We start from the raw sequence: 19,318 nt of genomic DNA, 5'->3' as shown, positions 1-19,318 counted from the left end.
TACTGAGGAGTGACTTCCATCTGGCCACATCAATAAAGGCCTGATTGGTGGAGTGCTGCAGAGATGGTTATCCTTCTGGAAGGTTCTCCCATCTCCCTAGAGGAACTCTGGAGCTCTGTCAGAGGGACCATCGGGTTCTTGATCACCTCCCTGACTAAGGCCCTTCTCCTCTGATTGCTCAGTTTGGCCAGCTCTAGGAAGAGTCTTGGTAGTTCCAAACTACTTCCATTTAAGAATGATGGAGGCCACTGTGTTCTTGGGGACCATCAGTGCTGCAGACATTTTTTGGTACCCTTCCCCTGATCTGTGCCCTGACACAATCCTGTTTCAGAGCTCTACGGATAATTCCTTCGACTTCATGGCTTGGTTTTTGCTCTGACATGCACTGTCAACTGTGGGACTTTATATAGACAGGTGTGTCTTTCAAAGTCATGTCCAATCAATTGAATTTACCACAGATGGACTCCAATAAATTTGTAGAAACATCAAGGATGATCAATGGAAACAGGATGCACCTGAGCTCAATTTCGAGTCTCATAGAAAAGATTCTGAATACTTATGTACATAAGGTTTTTCATTTTTTATTAATTATTAATTTGCAAAAATGTCAAAAAACGGGTTTTGCTTTCTCATTATGGGATATTGTGTATAGGTTGATCTATAGGTTATTTTTTTTAATACATTTTAGAATAAGGCTGTAACTTATTTAGAAAAAGTGAAGGGGTCTGAATACTTGCGAATGCACTGTATGTATGACTACTAGGGCCAGGCAATGCAGTTATATCTCCCGCAACCCTTTACAGACATCGAACGCAGCTATTGTCAATAGCGACCATTGATGACTTTTCAGACCATTAAATAAAAGACGCAGCATCAGGTATGTACGTTTTTTAGACAGTAGAATTCTGCTCCTGCGTAAAATGTTCTGTATTTTTCCCCCTGACAACAATAAACGTTGCTGATTGATGTGCTGCAGTGTTATTTTTTATGCAGTTTTTATGGTATGGTAGCTAGATGTGGTTCATTTCTACTAAATGTCAGGGTATTTAAATCAACTTTAAATTACTTTGTTAGGAAAGAGTGGTCTGCGCGTAGCCACCAGGCAAGCAGAAAGCGCACAGCAGCTCAAGATTATTTGATTGACTGTTCTGAAAGTAAAATGTCAGTTCGTATCACCAGAGGTTTTGTGTCGGCATTTAAATAAAAAAACGTAGTGTAGCCTACCCTACCAGACAAACAACATTCCTTAGCCGAGGCGCTTTCAACGGGCCACATTCCATTATGTCTGAAAAGCTTAATCAATACAGGCTACCAGTAGCCTACTGTAGGACATCGGTTCCATGAATAGCATAGGATGTTTTACACTCAAGAGACCTAAAGCTGAACACACATCACTAGTGAAGAGGCAGAGCAGGCAGGCCAACACGAGGGAGAAGTGTCAGGTGTGTGCTTACTGGTAGGGAAGTCAAGAGCAGGAGAGCAGAGAGTTGTCAACAGGCGCACACTTTAATGAGGCAGGAGAAACCAACAGACAGACGCAACTACGTCAAAACCTCCAGCCCATAGGCAAAAGTGCAAAACGCGCAAAACAGTCACAATAAATTATGTTTAACAATAAACATCTTCGTAAACAACACGGTATAAGCAAAACCAGTCTGGCTCGTCAACAATAAACACGTAACACAAACAATTTCACACAAAGACATGGGGGGGAACAGAGGAATAAATACATGCAGTGTGATTGGGGAATGGAAACCAGGTGTGCAGGGAACAAGACAAAACAAATGGATCAATGAAAAATGGAGCGGCGATGGCTAGAAAGCCGGTGACGTCGAACGCTACCGCTTCGGCGGAAGTCGTGACAAGAAGAAGGCAGAAGCGTGCTCATATGTTTTGGTAATCTGTATCTCACAATGTCTTGTCTTGCATGCCTTGCAAATTCACCATGTAGCATGAAGTTAGTGTCTTCCGCTCTGGTTTTATTTGAATTACACAACTCCCCAGGCCTTTATAGCCTTCCGGCTGTAATACGGAAAATAATGTTTCGCGATATCTGAACTTTGATTTTAATTCAGTTTTTCTTAACGTTAAGGATTCCAACTTTGTTTAAACGTTTTAACGTTCACACCCTTACTTACAACCTTGCTGAACTGGATAGCATTCATTTTGATGGTGTTGACAAATTGGGGACAAATCTTTGACAATCCTTATAAACATGGACATAGCCCCCATCCTGTGAGTCAAATCCTACAACCTCTTCTTAGTTATACAACTTTTTAAAACCTCCACACTCCGGGACAGATGAAGAGGTCTTCGACAAAACCAAATCAACCACGAGCCTGTCACATCCTTCCTAGTTCGACCGCCAATGGGAATGGAATGAGGAAGTCAGACAGTCATTTCGTGTGTGGTTACGTCCGAGACACAACTGGAGCCCTCTGACAGAGGCCATACCTGCACCAGTATATACCATACAGGTTCACATTGGCTGTAAATCTGCTAGGCTGATGGCTATGGGAGTTAAAAGTAACAGAGCTGATCTTTCAGAAACATTGTGTACATGAATGTATGTGACTGTTGTGAATGCAACCGAGGCTCATTCAGTGGATGACTACCGCGCCGTGTTCTTAGCTCTTCACAGTCTCCTTTTGGCAAGATCCTTTATTGTGACTTAATTCCATTTCAATTCTAAAGACGTAGATACTCACACAGGCTAAGCGCACATGCATTTTGAATAGGTGTAAGACAAATTATGGCAAAAAAGAACAACGAAAGGATCTTGCAAAACATGGCCAACTCCTGCCATTGCTCCATGCTTAACTACCTGTATACAATGGCCTTCTGTGTATGTCCATCAGCAACACTGTACCAGAGATGGAACTATAAATCAGAACTAACACCCACCCAGGAGGAGCATCATGGCCACACCCATAAGATACCAATGACCCATTTGTCCACTCACCCATGACAAGCCCTGCAGTGCGTCAATGCCATCACGCACTGACAATGGATGGGTAGGTCTGCCATTCCTGATGAGTGATGCCTCAACACACTGACCCCACCTACCTAAACACCACGTTGTACTGAAAGTACACCATCCCAAAATAAAAATACCAAAGCCTTAAATGAATGGGTGTGCACCGCAGTGCAGTCAGCACAACAGCAAAAATAAAGATCACCCGTCTTTCTGCATGATTGATTGGTTGATTCAGCCAGGGCATGGAATGTTTCCTCTCTGCATTCTTCATCAATGAATAACCCACATTTATACGTACACATAACACCTTGTCACCCAGTATCGATGAAGTGTTATGAAAAATTTGAAGGAAATGTCAGATCAGTCTGGCATCAGCTTTTGGAGGTGACACACACATACATACATACATATATATATATATGAGAAAGGGATTGTGTTACACTTAATCAGACACTACAGCCACTGTTGGTGAGTGAGAGGAGAAGCGGGCCGGGCAAACAGGGTGAGGCTGGCATTTCTCTCTCCAGCCAGCGAGCACAAATATAGCCCTTGTGTTGTGTTGCCCCGTTGCCGTTTACAGCCAGTGCTGTAACCATGGAGAAGAGAGAGGACTTTATTGGCTGTTCACCATCACTCCTCGTTCCGTTTCACAATTTCTTCACAGTTCACACATGGCTGCATAGAGGACAGACAGTTTGAGCGGTCCTGACAGTTTGAGCGGAAACCAAACCAATACAGTGCGAGTTTGTCATACAGACACATCATAAATGCAAAACAGATTTTTTTTTGTACTTTCTTTTTGCTTTACTGAGGAAAAGTGACAGTTCCAGCCTTGTCATTGTGGAGGTAAAACCACCAAACAAACTCTGTTTCTTTCCGCCTACTAGGGAAATGCTGAAATGTCAATTACACCATCTCATATTCGAGGAGGTCCTGTATACGTGTATCTCAATGGGTTAAAGTAAACTTTAATATCCAGCCGTCAATCATTTGTGAGGATTGTGGTCTGACAAAAAGGAACTCCACCCTGTAAATCAGACAGTTTGCTTGATCAACTGTGGCAGAGAGTATTACGTAATCATATGCTATCGTGCCACATTGCCACTCCTCTAGCTAACCGTCTGTTGACGGTCATTTAAATTCCTCAGGGGACAAAGATGTTTGTACTCTACCTCCCTCAGAATCCTCTGTGCAGTTCTGTTTTTGGGCTGTGACGTAAACTCCTCATGTCAATAATTTGCTAAACCAAAAGGCCAACAGCAGAGGGACTTTGGACCAGAAATGTAGTCTGTCTCTCAGACACAGAAAGGAAGCCGACAGGCCACAAAGTTAAACGTAAGCAGGGCTAAATACGCCATATTTAAGCTGCAGGTAGTATTTGGAGAATTTTTATTAAGTTCACTCCTCAGGAGCACCAGTGTGTCCTTGACACTGAATCCATCATGAATGTTACTGATTGCTTAGAATGTGCACAGACCGGGGTAGTTTACACTAGGGCGAAACCATTTTCTACCTTAACTCCCAACAAATGAAAATGTTCAGTTAGAAAAAGGATCAGAAAACCAGTCAGTACATGGTGTGACCACCATTTGCCTCATGCAGCGCGACATCTCCTTCGCATAGAGTTGATCAGGCTGTTGACTGTGGCCTATGGAATGTTGTCCCACTCCAATGGCAAGTTGCTGGATATTGGCGGGAACTGGAACACGCTGTCGTACACGTTGATCCAGAGCATCCCAAACATGCTCAATGGGTGACATGTCTGAGTATGCAGGCCATGGAAGAACTGGGACATTTTCAGCTTCCAGGAATTGTGTACAGATCCTTGCGACATGGGGCTGTGCATTATCATGCTGAAACATGACGTGATGGCGGCGGACGAATGACACGGCAATGGGCCTCAGAATCTTGTCACGGTATCTCTGTGTATTCAAATTGCCAAATCGATAAAATGCAATTGTGTTCGTTGTCTGCCTGCCCATACTATAACCCCACCGCCACCATGGGGCGGTGGTTCACAACATTGACATCAGCAAACCGCTCGCCCACATGACGCCATACACACTGTCAGGTCATGATCCTGGTGAGGACGATGAGCACGCATATTAGATGGTTTCTGACAGTTTGTGCAGAAATTCTTCAGTTGTGCAAACCCACAGTTTCATCAGACGTCTGAGTGGCTGGTCTCAGATGATCCTACAGGTGAAGAGGCTGGCGTGGTTACATGTGGTCTGTGGTTGTGAGCCAGTTGGCCAAACTCTCTAAAACAACATTGATGCGGCTTATTGTAGTGAAATTAACATTTGATTCTGAATTTATATTTGTGTTTACTACAGAATATTTTCTACACGTCACATGCAACCTCATGTTTTCATAAGGAATGTCTTATCAGTCCGTATCGTCAACCCAACAGCTTTTTCATGACATATGGCAATTTTCATCCAAGGTATGTGCACTTTTGACAGACTTATCAGACTTATCAGTGGTTAGGTTACGTAAGGCTGGGTAATAGAGACGTATACACCAGCCAGCGGTAATGCTGAGAGATGTGCTTTTTGAGGTCGGTTCAATAAAAAAATATTCACGGTTTTCGATTTTGGTTTAAAAATAAAATGGACATGAAATGCATTGTGAAATAATGCCATTAAAATTATTATAGCTTTTTAAATGGGAATTCCAAAGCCCAAAATAGTGAACATTCAATTGCACACACACACAATACCCCATAATGTCAAAGTGGAATCATGTTTTTCGAAATGTTTACAAATGAATTAATAATGAAAAGCTGAAATGTCTTGGGTCAATAAGTATTCAGCCCCTTTGTTATAGCAAGCCAAAATAAATTCAGGAGTAAAAATAGATGGATTTTCAGAAAATCGCGCCGAGCCGAACAGCGCCATTTACGTGTTTATTTGGGTCCCCATTAGCTTTTGTAGAAGCAGCAGCTACTCTTCCCGGGTTCCACAAAAAACACAACACGTAACAAAATACATACGCTGATATACAAGAACATTTACAAAAATAAACAAAAAAAATAAACACAAATAAATAAACAACACAACAAAATAAACTTCCTCCACTTGGAGAACCCTGTTACAGTACGACCGGGAAAGGTTGGTGAGGCCAAATGTAAGATTAGAGCCATTATGATAGATGTGTGGCAGAAGCGGAGGGACAGCGAGCCCAAGGGCCAGCATTTAAAGGTCAGATTAGGAAGGAAGAGGTGATGTTTGCTCTGTTGCGCCTATGACATCTGGTTGGCAAGCACGTGAATGGTTTGTGTATGGAATGTATGGTTGATGAAACAGTGAAGCATGTGTTGATGTACTGTTGTAAGTACCGGTATGTGGGAGAGGGATAATATTGATGTGTAGGGTTGCTGAGGTTGGACGGGGATGGGTGGGGGTTGGAAGGGATTTGGGTTATGGGTAGGGTTTGTTAGAAGTTAGTAGGGCTCTTTTATGTTCTTAGTAGTAAAGGATTAGGTAGGAGGGTTTCGTTTTTCTTTATCATTTAGTCGGTAAGCTGTACACTCCAGTACAGTAGGTGGCAGCATTCACCTCTAACGTTTGTTTGTGGCTGCCAAAATACCAGAAGAACAAGACGACCACCAGGAGAGGTTTTGCCATAGACATCAGAATAAATAGAACGGGCCTGGAAGCTCTAACACTGGTAATTGGCTCGTAAAGCCATTGGTACACTCCCAATGGTTGCCTGGTAGTGTGTGATGCAATAATTTCCATGGTATCTTAGAATGTCCTATAAACTGATGCTGGATTGCCATGGGAATGTAGAATGTTCAATAAAATGATGCTAACCGATGTGGTTCATGCAATGGCATGTGTATGGGATAATCAAGGTGGGGCTATGCGTTCTATGGGAAATAATCAAAGATGTGGAAGGTGTGTTCCACACAGTATGTGAGTGGAGTTGAGCGGTCAGAAATCCCACTCATGCTTAAGGAGCTGTGGTGGCACACTGCTCTGGAGCTCCACCTCCTTTCCAACTGCTCCACTAAAAAGCGTTTCTCACTCACAGGAGAAAAAAAACCTGCCACTCCAAATTCGCTCCATTTATTAAAATCGCCATTTGACCAACACCCATTTATTTTTGTGACTACCTGGACCTACCATTTGGTTTTGAAACCAAGCCATATGATTTGAGTGAAAAGTATTTTAATAAACACGAAAAGGTGACTAAAGAAGCGTTCATCGTCTGAAATAGGCTACATGTCCTATTAAACAGCATATAAACCCTCTAAATAGGTCAAGAGCCAGACAGGTAGCCTAAGGAGGAACACAAATGTATTACTTCGGGTATATTATTAGCCTATTATTTAAATTATTCCAAGGCTATATAGCCTACAAAGAAATACATTGTGAAGCATTTGCGAGTGCGACACACTAGGCAGGCAGGGACATTAAGGCTCAGCATTGAAACATTTTGTTGAATTAAATCGTTATAGTCTATAAATTGTGCATATAGGCTGTGACTTACTTAGAATTAAATACAAATGAAAGTAAAATGCTTTATTAGGCTCAGTCTAGTGCCTTTGAATTCATTTTTAGAAACACGAGTTTGGCCAGAGTCTGGCTTCAAGCTCATGCGATGGTGCCTGGAGAGCAGGCCAGCAGCCGCAAATACCCTCTTCACACTGGGGATGCTAAACACCTTTCAGGCCACTCTTGCCAGGCTGGGCAGTGATGCAGTTTTTTTTAAAGTTTTTTTTTATGTATAGGTAGGCCTAAACGTTTTTAGGCAAAATAACCCTATCAAAACGTAAAGTAATTTGAAAGAGGTAATATGTCAGGCCTATTGGGTCAAAATTAATTATAGCCTACTGTATAGACATAACTTATAAGAGATCAGAATTTTTGTTTATTAATACTTTGCTACAATGCCATACTTAACCAGCGACCCACGTCATTCCTTTCTGTTAGCATGTGCACGTAGTAAGTATACTATCATGCTTTTGGGATACGTGTCAGATTCCACAATGATTCTTTAGTTGTGGACACACCATCAACGCACTCCCTCTTGTTCCTCCTCACCTCTCTAAGTCAACTTGATTTTGCACCTGTGTGTTTTATCAGTTTCTTTATGAAAATATTTAGTGAACTCCGTGACAGTAGCTAAAGCAAGGGGCTATAGCAGCACACAAGTAGACTACAAATGCATGCTGGGCCGGGCATGCCCTAAACTTGTTAAGTGAGCGCTACTGGAGCAGGTGAGAAGGCCAACGCTCCAGCCTTTGGGAAACCTGCTCCTCGATGTAATCCAACTCCGCTCACATAATCTGGTTCCACTACATGCTAGCAGAGTGGAACTAACCTTCCACGGAGTTGCATTACTTTCCAGAGAACGCATAGAACCCAGAGTTGATTATCCCTTTTATACCGTGGCTATAATTTAAGGTAGAAATGTGTTCAACATCCACTTGAGTAGCTAGTAATTTTAATAGATAGCTACAGTAGTTGCCTTGGTAACAGAACAAAGTAATCAAACTTTCAGAATTCAGCAATGGCAATAATGTTTTCAATTATACTTTTGCTGTCAAAAGCATCTCAAACATAGGACATGTAAGAATGACGTATAGCCATTGAATTCTGCAACGCTGATAATGAAGTACAGCCATTGAATTCTACCGTGCTGATGTACCATAATCAAAGTCTCAATCATGGACACTCTTGCTGACAGTTGTGGCTGCTTCGTGTGATGTATTCTTGCCCTTTGTGCTGTTGTCTGTGCCCAATAATGTGTGTACCATGTTTTGTGCTGCTACCATGTTGTGTTGTTACCATGTTGTTGTCATGTGTTGCTACCATGCTGTGTTTTCATGTGTTGCTGCCACGCTATGTTGTTGTCTTAGGTCTCTCTTTATGTAGTGTTATGGTGTCTCTTGTCGTGATGTGTGTTTTGTCCTATATTTTATTTTGTATTTTTAATCCCAGCCCCTGTCCCCGCAGGAGGCCTTTTGCCTCTAAGTGGGTTAGAGGGAAATAATGCACACTCTAGAATGCCCTTCAAGCCAATCAAAAACGAGTATTCAACAATGCCATGGTATACATTTTTTGGAATGTCAGTTGCGTTGACTCAACAAATCACAGCACAGATTGAAGGGTACACTTCCTGCTTATACTTCCTGGCATGGGTACACTTAAAATGGCTGCCAATCCACCCATTATGTTATCATTGACTTAAACGGAGACGCCCTGTCTATTCATTCTTATTTCTATGGGTTTTGCATAGGCGAGTGCATACCATACTGTAACGTTAGGATGGCCGGTTGGTTTGAGATTCCTGTTTAACAAGCTGTTGGACTGGTTCAAACCAGTAATGAGGATGTGGTTATGGAGAGAAGGTCGGAGAAGCAGTAGATGGACGCAATCATGGTGGAAGTAGAAGTGCTGGTTGATTCTGATGGAGAGTTGAGCAAGCTCGGCAAGAGAGTGGAAGACTGTCAACGAAAAATACAGCAAAAGTTGCTGTAAATTATAAAAATCAGTTTCTTGTTGGAGCGCGATTCATTAATAATGATGTACTTTATACTTGTTGAGATCCATTAGGTCACAAAGATGATAAAGGATGCATTGGGAAAGGTAGAATCAGAGTTTCCTCCCCTGAATGAGACGTTAGCTCCCCTAAATGTAACAAAAGTCAAACTTTGGAGAGGGGAGGGGGGTCTCTAAATAATGCTAATTTAACCACTCTCCTATTTGTTTTAAATGCAGTGGTAAATATGTTTTACAGTGGTAAAAGTCTTGTTTCAAAATCTTGTTTCAATGTGGCACCGCAGTCCACATTGAAAGAAATGGCCTCAGCTTAGCTCCTTAACGCATAGATTTTCCTTTGCATACAGCTGATGGTCGACAATATCACCAGACAACTAGCCTACAGCTAGACACCAATGTGCATCCAATCCATCCAACAAGTAGCCTATAAGTTAATGACAGTAGGCCTATAGTTTACTCTTTCGGTCAGAAGCGTTCGATTTCGCAATGGCATAGGCCTACATTGTTGGATTTGTGTGCCCATGAGAACTGAAGACGCCAAGCATTAACTCATGAATTATGGACAACTCATGAACTAGGGCGTAAAACATGTTTTTTTCAACTCATGTATTACACTGAATGTAGGATACCGGTTGTGCACGTGTTCATGTGTGTAAAATTGCCTCAGCAAATAAATGCCGTTTTCCCACCCTTTTCATATATTTGTTTACCACTACATCACTGGCTACAGGTAGGCCTATGTGAAGTTCATGGTAATACACATTGTAGACTAGTCTAGTAAGTTGACCATGTATGTTAGGCTGACCATCACGTTTTTCCTGGGAAAGTTTCAGTCCCATTTCAGGTGTCCCGACTTTTTAGGCTACAAAAAAGCTCAATTTGTCAGCAGGACGCATCAATTCATGTAGGCATAACCAATGGCAAATCGCTGAATGTCATTAGGCACATATTTTGGTGTTTTTTTAACAGATGTCTATTTCCATTCATTAAATGGTGCGAGTTCAGGTACTGGAATTATTTTGGAGTGGACGAACATGCACAGGTAGCCTACTTTGAAATAATTTGTTTGACAATCAGATGAAACTATCATGACTGGTTGTGTTCATGCCACATTAGAGGGCAATTTATTTTTAACTGTTTAAATAACATTTTTATTATTAGACCCATAAAAAAAAAAATGATGCACCCAAATGTCCTGTTGTAATTCGCACTCTGAGTATCGCTGGACATTGAGGCTTCATGTCTTAAGAACAAGACTCTAGTAGTGGTGGGAGCACGTTACCTGCACAGTGTAGTGGATGGAAAAAAGGAAGAAAATCAGTCCGTTTTAATGACGTTTGATGAAGAGTATCTGCCTACACATGTAAAGATAGGATATGAGATATGAGATATGACATGTCTCAAGTGTGTGTCAATGAAATCAACATGTAGTTGAAGAACGGTGTTGCAATTGTGGTGGAAATCAAATTCCTGGAGTGCCCTGCAAGTCTGAAGTTGCAAGGAGCCCGAAATATACAACAGGTCTCCTACAGAGAGGTGTGGGAAATAGTTGAAGGAGCAAATTAAGCTGTGGAAGCTATGGCAGTGGATGACCCGCAACCGGATGTCACATAGACCTGATAGATGTAGTGAAATGTGTTGTTTTAACAGCTGAAGCAGGGAATACTGAACACAAGAAGGGGTTTGATTTGGATTGGACTGTGACCGAAGGAGCCTGTTGCTGTAATAAAATCAGCAATGGCCATGTCCTTTTTCTACAGTTTGCTACAGTAGGAACGGACATAGAATGTGTGTGAACGCCATTATAGCAGAGAAGGAAGGTTCATGCCGGGTGTGGTAGACGCACATTGTTTAGGCCAAATGACTGACGAAAAAGAAGGAGGAAAGCCTTTCAGTTTTGATGTTGTTGTTTTTCTACCGACTCATGTAAAATTGTGGAGGGAGCAAAGTGAAGATACGATGAGAGTAATGCCCCACAGCCTGCAGCGAAGGTTGTTCCTCAGAGGGATACTGAGACACTAACAGCGAAGGTAGACTTTGTTACGTTTCATGCTACACACAATACCCCATAATGACAAAGCAAAAAGTTTTTTTTTAGAAATGCTAGCAAATATATATAAAAAAACTGAAATATAACATTTACATAAGTATTCAGACCCTTTAAGTACTTTGTTGAAGCACCTTTGGCAGTGATTACAGCCTCGAGTCTTCTTGGGTATGACGCTACAAGCTTGGCACCTGTATTTGTATAGTTCCTCCCATTCTTCTCTGTAGATCCTCTCAAGCTCTGTCAGGTTGAATGGGGAGCGTCGCTGCACAGCTATTTTCAGGTCTCTCCAGAGATGTTTGATCGGGTTCAAGCTCTGGCTGGGCCACTCAAGGACATTGCGACTTGTCCAAAAGCCACTCCTGTGTTGTCTTGGCTGTGTGCTTGGGGTCGTTGTCCTGTTGGAAGGTGAACCTTCACCCCAGTCTGAGCACTCTGGAGCAGGTTTTCATCAAGGATCTCTCTGTACTTTGCTCCGTTCATCTTTTCCTCGATCCTGACTAGTCTCCCAGTCCCTGCTGCTGAAAAACATCCCCACAGCATGATGCTGCCACCACCATGCTTCACTGTAGGGATGGTGCAAGGTTTCCTCCAGACGTGACTCTTGGCATTCAGGCCAAAGAGTTCAATCTTGATTTCATCAGACCAGAGAATCTTGTTTCTTTAGGTGCCTTTTGGCAAACTCCAAGCGGGCTGTCATGTGCCTTTTACTTTTAGGCGTGCTAGTTCCAATATCTCAGAAACGGCTGGCCTGCTGGGCTTTTCACGCACGACAGTGTCTCGGATTTACCGAGAATGGTGCAGAAAACAAAAATATCGAGTCAGCGGCAGTCCTCTGGGTGAAAACAGCTCGTTGATGCGAGGTCGAAGGAGGATGGCAAGAATCACCATAAAGGCCTGATTGGTGTAGTGCTGAGGAGATGATTGTCTTTCTGGAAGGTTCTCCCATCTCTACTGAGGAACTCTGAAGCTCTGTTAGAGTGACCATCGGGTGCTTGGTCACCTCCCTGACCAAGACCCTTCTCCCCCGATTGCTCAGTTTAGCCAGGCGGCCAGCTCTAGGAAGAGTCTTGGTGGTTCCAAACTTCTTCCATTTAAGAATAATGGAGGCCACTGTGTTCTTGGGGATCATCAATGCTGCAGACCTTTTTTGGTACCCTTCCCCAGATCTGTGCCGAGACACAATCAGGTCTCGGAGCTCTTATGGACAATTCCTTCGACCTCATGGCTTGGTTTCTGGTCGAACATGCACTGTCAACTGTGGGACCTTATATAGGCAGGTGTGTGCCTTTCCAAATCATGTCCAATCAATTGAATTTACCACAGGTGGACTCCAATCAAGTTGTTAAAACATCTCAAGGATGATCAATGGAAACAGGATGCACCTGAGCTCAATTTTCGAGTCTCATAGCAAAGGGTTTGAATACTTCTGTAAATAAGTATTTTTGTGTTTTTTTTATACATTTGCTAAAAAAATAATTAAAAAAAATGTTTTTGTTTTGTCGTTATGGGATATTGTGTGTAGATTGATGAGGAAAAAAATATTATTTAATCAATTTTAGAATAAGGCTGTAACGTAACAAAATGAGGAAAAAGGGAAGGGGTCTGAATACTTTCCGAAAGCACTGTATATGACGTTACCATTACACATGCCGCAATGATTTTCCATTGAACATGTTTATATACAAAAGCAAAAAAATTATGCAATGACTATTCAAATATAAATACAGTATAGGCTACATTTGAAGGATATTGAAATAAGTTTAATTTAGCTATTTGTATGCTACGGTGTGTAATTTTTGCACTCAGTGACCAGTTTATTAGGTACACCACCTCGTTCACGAAATGGTTCGCTCCTGCACACAGTGAGTCACATGGCCGTGGCTTGCTATATAAATCAGGCAGACCGGCATCGAGGCATTCAGTGACTATTCGATTGAATGTAAGAATGGGCAAAACTAGTGACCTAGGAGAATGAGTGTGGTATGATCGTCGGAACCAGGCGTGCTAGTTCCAATATCTCAGAAACGGCTGGCCTGCTGGGCTTTTCACGCACGACAGTGTCTCGGATTTACCGAGAATGGTGCAGAAAACAAAAATATCGAGTCAGCGGCAGTCCTCTGGGTGAAAACAGCTCGTTGATGCGAGGTCGAAGGAGGATGGCAAGAATCGTGCAAGCTAAGAGGTGTCCCACAAACTGGCAAATAACGGGGCAGTACAACAGTGGTGTGTAGAACAGCATCTCGGAATGCACAACTCGTCGGTCCTTGTCATGGATGGGCTAATGCAGCAGAAGACCACACTGGGTTCAACTTCTATCAGCTAAAAACAAGAAGAAGCAGCTCCAGTGAGCACGTGATCACCAACACTCGACAATTGAGGAGTGAAAAAAACATTGCTTGATCCGACGAATCCCGGTTCCTGTTGCGTCACGCTGATGGTAAAGTCAGGATTTGGCATAAACACCATGAGTCAATGGCCCCATCCTGCCTGGTGTCAACAGTACAGGCACATTAGGTCCCTTGATACCAATTAAGCAATGTTTGAATGCCACACCTTGTAGAATCCATGCTCCAAAGAATTCAAGCTATATAATGGCGCCGGAGGAGATGGCTGCCGTTTAACGGTCTCCTAACCAATTGTACTAGTGTGTGTATTTTTGTGTTATTTGTTACTTATTTTGTACATTATGTTTCTGCCACCGTCTCTTATGACCGAAAAGAGCTCCTAGATAATCAGGACAGCGATTACTCACCCCGTAATGGAAGAAGATTTTTTCTTTAACGAGTCAGACTCAAAGGATTTACTTCAAACACCCGACAAGGCCCAAATCCCTGTGATTCGCATAAGAAAGACACAGAGATATAGGGGACGTAGGTCGGGGTGCCTTGTAAAGATCCAACGACGAGTGGGTAATCTGCCTCAACCATCAGTACTATTAGCTAACGTACAATCATTGGATAACAAAATAGACAAACTACGATCACAAATATCCTACCAACGGGACGCCGTTGAGTATCTCAGGGTAAGCTGTATACCACACTATTTACTAGAGTTTATCTATATTCTTCGTAACTATCTATTTACCACCACAAAACGATGCTTGCACAAATACCGCACTTGTCACGACCGTGTGTAGAAACGGACCAAGGCACAGCGGATGTTGAGTTCCACATTATTTATCATAGTGAAACTTTGGACAAAACAAATAAAGAAACAACGAAACGTGACTAAGTGGTGCACATGCACCAACACAAAACAATATTCCACAAACACAGGTGGAAAAACAGCTACTTAAATATGATCCCCAATTAGAGACAACGATTACCAGCTGCCTCTAATTGGGAATCATACAAATCACCAACATAGAAATAATAACCTAGAACCCCACATAGAAATAATAAACTAGAATACCCCCCAGTCACGCCCTGACCTACTTCACCATAGAGAAACAAAGGCTCTCTATGGTCAGGGCGTGACAGCACTCAATGAGCTGTATACAGCCGTAAGCAAACAGTAAAACGCTCATCCAGAGGTGGCGCTCCTAGTGGTCGAGGACTTTAATGCAGGGAAACTTAAATCCATTTTGCCTCATTTCTCCTAGCATGTTAAGTGTGCAACCAGAGGAAAAAAACCTCTAGACCACTTTTACTCCACACACAGACGCATACAAAGCTCTCCCTCGTCCTCTATTTGGCAAATCTGACCATAACTCTATCATTCTGATTCCTGCTTACAAGCAAAAACTAAAGCAGGAAGCACTAGTGACTCAGTCAATAAAAAAGTGATCAGATGAAGCAGATGCTAAGCTACAAGACTGTTTTGCTAGCACAGACTGGAATATGCTACGGGATTCTTCCGATGGCATTGAGGAGTACACCATGTCAGTCACTGGCTTCATCAATAAGTGCATTGATGACGTCGTCCCCACAGTGACTGTACATACATACCCCGACCAGAAGCCATGTTATACAGGCAACATCCGCACTGAGCTAAAGGGTAGCCCGGAAGCTAACCCAGAAGCTTATAAGAAATTAGTCTATGCCCTCTGACGAACCATCAAACAGGCAAAGCATCAATACAGGACTAAGATTGAATCGTACTACACCGGCTCCGACGCTCGTCGGATGTGGCAGGGCTTGCAAACTATTACAGACTACAAAGGGAAGCACAGCCATGAGCTGCCCAGTGACACGAGCCTACGGGACCAGCTAAATTACTTATATGGCAAGCAACACTGAAGCATGCATGAGAGCACCAGCTGTACTGGACGACTATATGATCACGCTCTACGTAGCCGACGTAAGTAATACCTTTAAACAGGTCAACATTCACAAGGCTGCAGGGCCAGACGGATTACCAGAACTGGCAAGTGTCTTCACTGACATTTTAAACCTGTCCCTGACTGAGTCTGTAACACCAACATGTTGTTTCAAGCAGACCACCATAGTCCCTGTGCCCAAGAACACTAAGGTAACCTGCCTAAATAACTACCGACCTGTAGCACTCACGTCTGTAGCCATGAATTGCTTTGAAAGGCTGGTCATGGCTCACTTCTACAACATTATCCCAGAAACCCTAGACAACACTCCAATTTGCATACTGCTTGAGGATGCTATTCATTGACTACAGCTTAGTGTTCAACACCATAGTGCCCACAAAGCTCATCACTAAGCTAAGGACCCTGGGACTAAACACCTCCCTCTGCAACTGGATCCTGGACTTTCTGACGGGCCTCCCCCAGGTGGTAAGGGTAGGTAACAACACATCCACCACGCTGATCCTCAACACGGGGGCCCCTCAGGGGTGTGTGCTCAGTCCCCTCCTGTACTCCCTGTTCACTCATGACTGCATGGCCAGGCACGACTCTAATACCATCATAAGTTTGCCGACGACAACAGTGATAGGCCTGATCACCGACAACGATGAGACAGCCTATAGGGAGGAGGCCAGAGACCTGGCTGTGTGATGCCAGAACAACAATCTTTCCCTCAAAGTGATCAAGACTAAGGAGATGATTGTGGACTACAGGAAAAGGAGGACCGAACACGCCCCCATTCTCATCGACGGGGCTGTATTGGAGCAGGTTGAGAGCTTCAGTTACTTGGTGTCAACGTCAGCAACAAACTATCCTGGTCCAAACACACCAAGACAGTCATGAAGAGGGCACGACAACGCCTGTTCCCCCTCAGGAGACTGAAAAGATTTGGCATGGGTCCTCAGATCCTCAAAAAGTTCTACAGCTGCACCTGAGCATGGTTGACTAGTTGCATCACTGCCTGGTATGGCAACTGCTCAGCATGTGACCGCAAGGCGCTACAGAGAGTAGTGTTTAAGGTCCCAATGCAGAGTGCCAATGCATCACACTTAAAAGTGAGAAAATAACTATTGCTCAACTGAAAAACGAATGAAAATAAAGTTGTGTGATGATTCATAAGGATTAATCTTATAAGCAATCGTAAGTGCATTTATAAATGGTTTATAACTGGAGGTAAATATTGTCTCATTATTTGGCTAACACTTGACCAGTTATTGCACTATGATGACCAATGCAATAACAGTTTATTAATGGATTTACAAATGATTAAATAATCGTTAATATCATTATAACCCCTTTATAAACCCTTTACAAATGCAACCTTATTGTAAAGTGTTACCCATATGGTAAACAATCCCTTGAAAATGGCATGTAGTTGTCAATGGTTTTAGCGGAGCTGGGGTTTTCCTTGCCCCCCAGCAGCCAAATCTAACGTATTGTGACGTTTTATTGAAAACGATATATTCCGCCTGTGGCTGCGGTTGTGTGAAATGTGTTAAAGGAGCATACTTCCTGTAGAATCTGTCCATTCATTATCCTCTCCTGCCTTATCTGTATCTCATATTCTGTCTGTGCCGACCGCGTTGCTAGGGTCCGGAGGGTGTGGTGTGGTTAGTTACCAACAGACAGAGTTGGCTTTGTTTGGTGTGTGTGTGTGTGTGTGTGTGTGTGTGTTACTGCGCGCGTGCACACCTTTGACAGCGCCCTCAGAAGGACGGTTGACAGTCATTGTGAATCCTGGGAGAAATTAACCTGCTACTTGCGCGACCTTATCAAAGGAGTGGCTAATTTAAAGCTGCATCATTAGACAATGCTGAATGACGCACTAAAGCACACAGAGAGAGAGAGAGAGAGAGAGAGAGAGAGAGAGAGAGAGAGAGAGAGAGAGAGAGAGAGAGAGAGAGAGAGAGAGAGAGAGAGAGAGAGAGAGAGAGAGAGAGAGAGAGAGAGAGAGAGAGAGAGAGAGAGAGAGAGAGAGAGAGAGAGAGAGAGAGAGAGAGAGAGAGAGAGAGAGAGATTCACTGGCATGTCAGGTCAGGTTCACTTCACAGTGGTTTCATGTTTTAAGACATTACTGGAACACACCTTTGTCTAATGAATCACTTCGTAAAAAGGGTACACTGTATAATACACTTCACCCATGAGAGTCATTAGACTACATCAGTAGTGTGGCACACCTCCTACACAGCGTATTTGTCATGAAAATCCCATTCGTCACAGAAACACTACATGACCAAAACTACGTGGACATCTGCTCGTCGAACATCTCCTTCCAAAATCATGGGCATAAATATGGAGGTGGTCCCCCCTTTGCTGCTATAACAGCCTCCACTTTTCTGGGAAGGCTTTCCACTAGATGTTGGAACTTTGCTGTGGGGAATTGCTTCCATTCAGCCACAAGAGCATTAGTGAGGTCTGTCACTGATGTTGGGCTATTAGGCCTGGCTCACAGTCAGCGTTCCAATTCATCCCAAAAGGTGTTCGATGGGGTTGAGGTCAGGGCTCTGTGCAGGCCAGTCAAATTCTTCCACACCGATCTCGACAAACCATTTCTGTATGGACTTCGTTTTGTGAACAGGGGCATTGCCATGCTGAAACAGGAAAGGGCCTTCCAAGCTGTTGCCACAAAGTTGGAAGCACAGAATAATCTAGAATGTCATTGCAGGCTTAACGTTAAGATTTCCCTTCACTGGAACTAAGGGGCCTAGAGCGAACCATGAAAAACAGCCCCAGACCATTATTCCTCCTCCACCAAACTTTACAGTTGGCACTATGCATTGGGGCAGGTAGCGTTCTCCTGGCATCCGCCAAACCCAGATTCGACCGTCGGACTGCCAGATGGTGAAGCGTGAATTTTTACTCCAGAGAACATGTTTCCAATGCTACAGAGTCCAATGGTCGGCAAGCTTTACACCACTCCAGCCGATGCTTGGCATTGCGCACGGTGATCTTAGGTTTGCGTGCTGCTCGGGCATGGAAACCCATGTCATGAAGCTCCCGACGAACAGTTCTTGTGCTGACGTTGCTTCCAGAGGCAGTTTGGAAATCAGAAGATTTCGTTGTTGCTCCTACACACTCCTAGTACACACTCCTAGCAACGTTGTTGCTCCTACACATTTCCACTTCACAATAACATCACTTACAGTTGACCGGGGCAGCTCTAGCAGAGCAGAATTTTTTGTTTGATGGGGTTGAGGTCAGGGCTCTGTGCTTGCCAGTCAAGTTCTTCCACACCGATCTCGACAAACCATTTCTGTTGCTCCTAGACGTTTCCACTTAACAATAACAGCACTTACAGTTGACCGGGGCAGAAATTTGACAAACTGACTTGTTGGAAAGGTTGCATCTTATGAGGGTGCTTTCAGTAAGGCCATTCTACTGCCAATGTGTGTCTATGGAGATTGCATGGCTGTGTGCTCGATTTTATACACCTGTCAACTACGGGTGTGCCCGAAATAGCAGAA

At 43.3% G+C, this 19,318-nt stretch overlaps 1 protein-coding gene across 12 annotated transcripts in view; it reads right to left on the bottom strand.

The window, feature by feature from the left end:
- lmo7a (LIM domain 7a) overlaps positions 1–19,318 on the bottom strand; it is a 117,155-nt gene that overhangs the window by 67,787 nt on the left and 30,050 nt on the right. The window lies entirely within an intron of this gene.

The sequence above is a fragment of the Salvelinus alpinus genome, chromosome 14, assembly GCF_045679555.1.
Source record: "Salvelinus alpinus chromosome 14, SLU_Salpinus.1, whole genome shotgun sequence".
NCBI classification, from domain to species: Eukaryota; Metazoa; Chordata; class Actinopteri; order Salmoniformes; family Salmonidae; genus Salvelinus; species Salvelinus alpinus.
The sequence above is the reverse complement of the archived record's forward strand: the minus strand, read 5'-3'. Positions and strand labels throughout refer to the sequence as shown.